The 7724-nt window shown below is 34.2% G+C and overlaps 1 long non-coding RNA gene across 1 annotated transcript in view; it reads right to left on the reverse strand.

Moving 5' to 3' along the window:
* Window positions 1-5229: 5229 nt before the first annotated feature.
* The window catches only part of LOC108361405 (uncharacterized), a 20722-nt gene continuing 18227 nt past the window's right edge, over window positions 5230-7724 (reverse strand). Inside the window, exon 3 of the long non-coding RNA XR_001847291.1 lies at window positions 5230-5241. This is a non-coding gene — a long non-coding RNA (uncharacterized LOC108361405). The remainder of the gene's footprint in view (window positions 5242-7724) is intronic.

Raw genomic sequence — 7724 nt, forward strand, 5'->3', positions numbered from 1 at the left:
TATGGTTATCTAAACAAGCGATAAAAGGGAGGACCTCAGTCTGCAACATCAAGAGACCACAAAAAATTGCAATTTGCCAGACTAGGCATATTGGAGGATCTCTAAATGCCAATAAACTTTGGTTCCAAATCAAAAATTACTATTTTATCACCACAAAGCAGGTGACTGGGCATTGTGTAAGACATGGGAACAAGTTATTGCAGCATAGAAGATAAAGAGGAGAAAGCTTGCTTTGACATCCAGAAAAATTTTTAGTCAAAAACGCATTTTTACTAAGAAAAAACATTGGATTGGTAATATTTTGAAGCGGGCATTTACAAGTTCTTCAAAAACGACACATTATTCCACCAAAATTTACTATTAATTAGGGCACGGCCTTAAATTTTTTAACTCTGAGGATAAAATAAACGGTTTAAGTCGGAATATTGGTTCAAGTGCTGTGCACCTGCATCAGGGACAGCCCTAACGTCCCAAAATATTTAAACTATTACGTTTGTATGTGTACATTTAATGATGTAGGACCGTGTTACGCCTTAGGGAGTAACAACTCTGGTAAAATGGATGGTAAAAAGAAAAGTGACAACAAATGAGCATTTTCAAAGAATTTGGCAATTTCTGAGGACATTTTTCGCAGGCTTTTATCAATTTTAACAGGACAATGATCAGAAATATCCTCCGAAAGTGGGGCCAAATAGGTATAAATCCCAAGTTTTTATAATCATGGAGTGACCTGCGTAAAGCCCAGAGTTGAACCGGTGCGCGTTCTCAACAGATTTCATCTAAAACCTATGCGAAAGTATCCCAAGATGACCATAAAAGCTAAAATATTCAAATTGGTTATGGCCAATTTATTAAAAGTCAAGCAAATGGTAAAATTTTCTGTCGGGTGCAAGACTGGAACAATCTAGTTCCTACGTTTTTTTTGCAATTTTCTTCTTTATCTCCTTGTATTAATTACTGTTTGTATGGCCTTCTGATGAAATAAACATTAGAAATGTGAATTCCGAAACTAGATTACAAAAAGGTCTTCATATATTGAGAATATATCGCAAGAAAATTCATATTATGTATTACTGTTCCGGTTTTGCTCATCAGTGTAAATAAACTAATAAAAATAATAAGCAATCAGCAGACACAGCAGCACCTGCAGTGGCAACAGCACCAGCAGCTGCAGTAACAACTCCACGGCTTATTTAATAAACATCATCATAATCTCAAAAAACAAAACCACTTTACTAAAAAATATTTAAGCATAATATAAACAAAGAACGTAGATTACAAGAAGGAACAACTCGTTATAATTGTGGCGAAAGTACGCAAAAGAGAAGGCACGCCCCTGTTGTTATCTACATTCTTTGATATAAACTAATAAAAATACTGCAATATTAGCAGCAGCAGCAGCAAAAATAACTCCACGGCTTATGCAAGAAACATCATCATCTTAAAATACAAAAACACGTTCATATAAAATATTTAAATATAATATAAACTAATAAATATAACCTCGTCGGCCGTTGTGGTGTAGTGGTTCCACTCCGCAACGCCTGGGTTCAAACACTGGTCAAAGCAACATCGCAAAAAATGTACCACCGTTGTATTTTTTTAACGTATGGTAGCATATTTTTGTGTTTTGTGGAGCCATTGTTATATCTGCTTGTTTGTGAAATGTGCAAACGTTTTTGAAGACATTTATAAATGCGTTTTACTTAATTAATTAATTAATAATTGTATATTAAAGTATTACAAACGCATGCGAACCTTTTAAGGATAATATATTTGTGTAAATAAAAGTGATAAGTGTAGTGTTATAATAAAATGTAGTGATAGCAGGCGAGATATTTTAACAACAAATAACTTAAGAACTATTAGCAACAAAATTGTGAAAATTATAAATATAGTTAAAGAAGACCTCCATTAGTATCCCCACCGAATCTCATAAAAAAATGCAGTATACTTTGCACGGAATAGCAATTGGTTCCGTAATGGAAATCTCAGCCGATGTGTGTTTTCCGCAATGGTTTTCTGCAATGGTGTTGTTTAAAATGGTTTGTTATCGTACATTTTGTTAGGTGAAATTTTCAACTTTAACAACAAATGACTCGTAAACTGTGAGCTTCCTCGCCGTGCGATTTTCAGTATTGTGATGTGTACGATCTCCCCTACACCCCCCATAAAGTCATTTTGTTCAAACCGTGGAGCATTCTCGCGAAGTCAACTCAAATGTGTGCTTATAGCGAGGTTCTAAATAGGTGGATATGGCAAATAAATTGTTATTTTCTAGGAATGAAAATTCCAAAGAAAATTCTCTTTTGANACTAATAAAAATACTGCAATATTAGCAGCAGCAGCAGCAAAAATAACTCCACGGCTTATGCAAGAAACATCATCATCTTAAAATACAAAAACACGTTCATATAAAATATTTAAATATAATATAAACTAATAAATATAACCTCGTCGGCCGTTGTGGTGTAGTGGTTCCACTCCGCAACGCCTGGGTTCAAACACTGGTCAAAGCAACATCGCAAAAAATGTACCACCGTTGTATTTTTTTAACGTATGGTAGCATATTTTTGTGTTTTGTGGAGCCATTGTTATATCTGCTTGTTTGTGAAATGTGCAAACGTTTTTGAAGACATTTATAAATGCGTTTTACTTAATTAATTAATTAATAATTGTATATTAAAGTATTACAAACGCATGCGAACCTTTTAAGGATAATATATTTGTGTAAATAAAAGTGATAAGTGTAGTGTTATAATAAAATGTAGTGATAGCAGGCGAGATATTTTAACAACAAATAACTTAAGAACTATTAGCAACAAAATTGTGAAAATTATAAATATAGTTAAAGAAGACCTCCATTAGTATCCCCACCGAATCTCATAAAAAAATGCAGTATACTTTGCACGGAATAGCAATTGGTTCCGTAATGGAAATCTCAGCCGATGTGTGTTTTCCGCAATGGTTTTCTGCAATGGTGTTGTTTAAAATGGTTTGTTATCGTACATTTTGTTAGGTGAAATTTTCAACTTTAACAACAAATGACTCGTAAACTGTGAGCTTCCTCGCCGTGCGATTTTCAGTATTGTGATGTGTACGATCTCCCCTACACCCCCCATAAAGTCATTTTGTTCAAACCGTGGAGCATTCTCGCGAAGTCAACTCAAATGTGTGCTTATAGCGAGGTTCTAAATAGGTGGATATGGCAAATAAATTGTTATTTTCTAGGAATGAAAATTCCAAAGAAAATTCTCTTTTGAAAATCGTGGCCAGCCGAATTATTTTAAAATCTTGTTATTTTGTTAAAAAGGCACCCCGTATTTTATAATACTTAGAACTACTGGAATCCCGGACGATGAAAGTCTCAGATCTGCTTAGTTTCCGGGTGACTTCTTGAAAAGGTTCACCTGTAATGAAGAGCTTGTAAAGACCGCCGACTCTGATAAGTAACTGTGGCAGCACTGTAGAAATTTAATGTCAATGCAATGGGCGCGGACGAGAAGTCGAGCCATTCGCTCGAATCAAACTTCGAAGTAGCTGATGTTAACGCCGTATATAGTCCACACATTCCTGTTCCGACAACGAGCGAAAAAGAATTATAAGCGTTCTCTTACTCCCTGGACTATTGGTCCAACGCTACAGGAGTTTTCGCAAATAGCCGCAAATATGCAATCGTCCTAGCCAGTGTACCACCGACCAAGCTCTTCAGCTTACGTCCCGTCATTGAGGCTGCACCTGCTGTTAACAGATACGAGTACATTAAAACCAAACTCATAGAACGATTCAGAGAGAGTCAACCCAGACGCTTGCAAGGAGTGCTCCAGGAGATATCGTTGGGTGATAAAAGGTCCAGCGAGCTTTTTTCTGACATGCAAAGAGTAGTAGGATCATCGTGGAGTGACAGCGCACTGTTGGATTTGTGGATAAGCCGCCTTCCGTCTGTCGCACAGTCCTTAACCATAGCCTCATCAGAAAGAATTGCAAGAAAACTTAAGATCGCGGATGCAATAGTTGAAGTAGCAAACTTAGTTGGAACACAAGTAGAAGCCATCGCTTCCACGACTGACATTTGTAGCTTAAGAGACGAGATCGCCAACTCAACGGAGATTCAGCAAATTCGCAAGCATATTAATAATTCACCAAGTTCATCGTCGTCTACAGCGCAGATGGTTTGTTGGTATCATCAGAAATACCGAAGAAATGCTACGAAATGCAGACAGCCCTGCGCATTTTTTCAAAGTAGCCAACATCGATCATCGAGTGTTCAGTCAGCGACAAACACTAAATAGCAACGCTCGGCAGGTGGTGGTGAATAACTATTAGGAGATATCATTTGGAGGTTAGGGATGTTGCAAACGTGTAATTTTAGACATCCGGATGCTAATGTGGATATCAAGTATTTTTAGGAAATAATTGAGGTGAGTAAATTAAGTGATTTAGGTGAATGTTTTTTTTTATTTAGTACTTGAATTTAAAAATAGGAATACTGTATTTTATAAAAAGTAATGTTGCTGACTTTTCGGGTTAAGGCCTGTTTCTTAAAGGGTCGTAAATCACACCACCACCACTCAATAAATACTCGCTCGAGGCGACAAACTTGAAACTTGACAAAATCATAAATTTTTTTCGATTGAAACTGCACCAGCTGAGAAGACTCAGTTATATTTAGTTTTTTTTTTATAACGGTGCAATAATTCCTTTTTGAGAAGTGCATCGGGGCTGCAAATGTCGGATGTATCCTCCTGACTTTCATTTTCACAATCCAGCAGCATGGCAAGCAGTGTTGCCGCGCCGTCCCAAGAAAATGTATCACCAACCAAGCCAAAAATGTATCCAAATGTATCCAATTTTTTTTTTTTTACGTATCATCTCATAATTTGTAAGAAAACCAAACATTTTGAAGAAAAAGACATAATTTAACCCATCCTAAGAACTTGGAATACGTGTTTATATCACTACATATTATAAAACAAAGTCACTTTTTCTGTCCCTATGTCCCCTTAAATGCTTAAATCTTGAAAACTAAGCAACGGATTTTGATGCGGTTTTTTTTAATAGATAGATTGGTTGAAGAGGAAGGTTTATGTCATTATAATGTGAAGAAATATATAAAGGGGGCGTGGCAATCGGACAAAATGTGGTAAAAACCCATAAATTTTTTGTTTACACAGCCATAAATCATAAAAGAATCCACCGATTAAAATGAAACTTACTTGAAGTTAAACTTTGAAATATTTACTTTCGTTCTGCATCAAAAAAAATAGTTGATTCATATCTTATTTAACCAAAATTGTTTAAACAAAAGCAGCACTTTTTCCAAAAAAAGCTGTTTGTGTGTTTGTTCGCTGTCAACCGAATGAAACATTAGAAGTTATGCGGGAATCTCACCCCACCTCATTCATGTCGAATTAGATCGTATGGTGAAAGAACTCGGTACGTATGTATGTAAGTACATATGTACGAATCTCTCGCATAATTAAATTTCGGACGTATGTATGTATGTATGTATGTATTTTCAATTCATGTCTTTATTGCCGTACTGAATTCCATTGCATTGAGGGTTTTTATACAGAAAACCCAAATTTGAAAAATTTTTAGTTGTGAGTGTTTTTTCAGCGAAATAAACCGCTCTGTTCACGTTCTATATTAATAAATCGCACATAATTAAAATACAGTTTTTGAATAGTTTTTATTGATTCGGAGCGCGCGTTAGATATTCCAAAGATAGCAGGAAATCTTCATGGTATAAAGAAAGGGGAACTGTTTTACTCCAAATGTAACGCGTGCGGGCCACGGGCAGTAATGAATAAATCAAAACTACGGGATCGATTTTAATCATTTTTTCAGTGAGTGACATAGGCCTTATATTTTATTTCCGTGCGAAGCCGGGGCGGGTTGCTAGTATTTTTATATTTCATAAAATCAAACATTTGTAATTTCCATTTATAAATTACATTTTTATACATAAGTATTTTGCAAAATAAGTATAAAAAATAGTAATTAATATGTTACATTTGTACCTGTACACTATGAAAAGTGTGTGTAAAACTACTACTGAAAAATATCTATTTTTCAACAGGAATCTGTATAAATATACATACGTATAAGATGTTCAGGATTCGATTTTGAACTTGAGATCTTTAAAAAATACCCATGAAATGTTTAAAGTTGCAAAAATGTTGGAACTAAACAAAAAATTTCCTACAAATAATAAACATTAGGAGCTTACATTTACTCTATTTTAAACATTTTATGTGTTATTTTGCGCTCTGCGGCAAATTTGGTATGTTAAAGTAAACAGGCAGTGTTTAATTTTATTACACGGTGTGCAAATTTGCACACATTAAAAGAGGAAAATGGTTACCTTTCTTAATATGCGCAAATAAACAGCAAAAATTTAGAGTGTATTTAAAGTCTTTTCAGTAAAATTTATAAAAATTTCCTTAAATAAATCAAATTTAGTTTTTTAAACAGTGTATTTTAAACTACATTGAGATCTTCTTTCTTTTTATATTAACAAATGAAGATATGTGATATGAAAGAGATATATTTAATTTATATATATATATTAAGATCTTGCTTAAAGCATTTTTATAAGCTAACTAAACAATTGCTCCTAAAAGCTTAAACAGACGGCAGCGTTGATCGGGATTATTTGGGACTTAATCCGGATCAACTGCAGTTAATTCCGAGTTGATCGGGATTAACTGGGACTTAATCTGGATCAACTACAGTTAATTCCCGAGTTGATCCGGATCAACGCTGCCGTCTGTTAAAGTTCTTATTACACTGCTTTGGTGAGATCTCTATATATGTTCATTGCTTCATTCACAAAAAATAAAATGCTCTAATTTCACGCTTAAGTAGCGATTTTTATAACATTTAGAAAACTTCATTAATGAAAATCTATTTTTGAACGAAAACAACTTTATAGAAAATATAAAATTTTGGCCTATTTAAAAAAGTATCCACATTTATACTGATAGGAAAAAATAAGTATCCCACAAAAATTCGTCTAAAAATGTATCCAATTGGATCTATTTAGATCCAAACGGCATCCCTGATGGCAAGATCGTTGTTTTCCAAAGAATTCTTCATTCTCATTCTTCTGATTGCTTCAGAATTGGGAGAACCTGTAACGTCATTAGCGGTTTTGGATTTTAGTTTTTATAACTAATTTTTAATCTTTTCTTCCATGACTGGTTTGCAAAAGTGTGGGAAAACTTCGCGAGAGTGCACCACGCTTTGAACAAAATGACTTTTTTGGTGGGTGGAGGGGGTCGCACACGTCAAAAAACTGAAAACAGGACGGCGAGGAAACTCATAGTTTACGAGAAAATTGTTGTAGAAGTTGAAAATTTCACCTAACAAAATGTACGATAACAAACCATTTCACACAAATACAAGTGTGCAGAAACACACATTCCAACTAAATTAAGCTCGTTGAACGTTAATATATTTTATATTTTATTAATTTCATTATTACGTTTAAAAATTTCTTTACTTTCCTTTAGAAAACNCAACTAAATTAAGCTCGTTAAACGTTAATATATTTTATATTTTATTAATTAGTAGTTTTATTAAAAACTTTCATTATGTATCGAAGTATTAATTTTGAAGGAAAAAGTGCCGCATGCGAAAATTCTCAATAAAAAATCGCGCATTTTTTTATTACTAATTTTCATTATTTATCAAAGTATCGATTTACGTTTTCTACATTT

The sequence above is a fragment of the Rhagoletis zephyria genome, unplaced genomic scaffold (assembly GCF_001687245.7).
Source record: "Rhagoletis zephyria isolate East Lansing unplaced genomic scaffold, Rhagoletis_zephyria_1.1 Rzeph_scaffold_00757, whole genome shotgun sequence".
Classification (NCBI taxonomy): Eukaryota; Metazoa; Arthropoda; class Insecta; order Diptera; family Tephritidae; genus Rhagoletis; species Rhagoletis zephyria.